This window comes from Petaurus breviceps, unplaced genomic scaffold, assembly GCF_028583685.1.
Source record: "Petaurus breviceps papuanus isolate PSGF00001 unplaced genomic scaffold, PetGlider_PUasm1.0 490, whole genome shotgun sequence".
Lineage (NCBI taxonomy): Eukaryota > Metazoa > Chordata > Mammalia > Diprotodontia > Petauridae > Petaurus > Petaurus breviceps.
The window spans coordinates 4,629,460-4,630,317 of NW_027186352.1; positions in this window are offsets into that span (position 1 = coordinate 4,629,460).

An 858-nucleotide genomic window follows, 5' to 3' on the forward strand; every position below is an offset into this window, starting at 1 on the left:
AGAATCTCAAAAGCTCAATGAGGAGAATCATTGCTTAAAATTAGATTGGAGCAAATGAAAGCTAATGACATTATGACAAATCAAGATTCTGTTAAACAGATCCAAACAAATGAGAAAATAGAAGGCAATGTGAAATATCTCATGGGAAAAACCACTGACCTGTAAAATAGATACAGGAGAGATAATTTAAACATTATTGGACTATCTGAAAGTAAGAACCTAGAAATAATCCTCCAGGAAGTTCTAAAAATCTGCCCTGATGTTTTAGAACCAGAGGGCAAAATAGAGGTTGAAAGAATCCACCGATCACCTCCTGAAAAAGATCCAAAAAAGAATACTCCTTGGAATATTACAGCCAGGTTCCAGAATTCCCAGATTAAGAAGAGAATATTGCAAGCAGCCAGGAAGAAAAACTTTGAATATTTTGGAAACACAATCAGGATAACCCAGGATCTGGCAGCTTCTACACTGAGGGATTGAAGGGCTTGGAATATGATATTCTGGAGGTCAAAGGAGCTAGGATTAAAACCAAGAGTCACCTACCCAGCAAAACTGAGTATCATGTTTCAGGGGAAAATATGGTAATTCAGTGGAATAGAAGACTTTCAAGCATTCTTGCTGAAAAAAACAGAGTTGAATAGAAAAATTGACATTCAGATACAAGAAGCAAGAGAAGCATGAAAAGGCAAACAGGGAAAAGAAATCATAAGGAACTTATCAAAGTTGAAATATTAACATTCATACATGGAAAAACAATAATTGTAACTTGTGAAACTTTTCTCAGTATTTGAAGGGAATAGAAAGATAGATAGATAGATAGATAGATAGATAGATAGATAGATAGATAGATAGATAGAT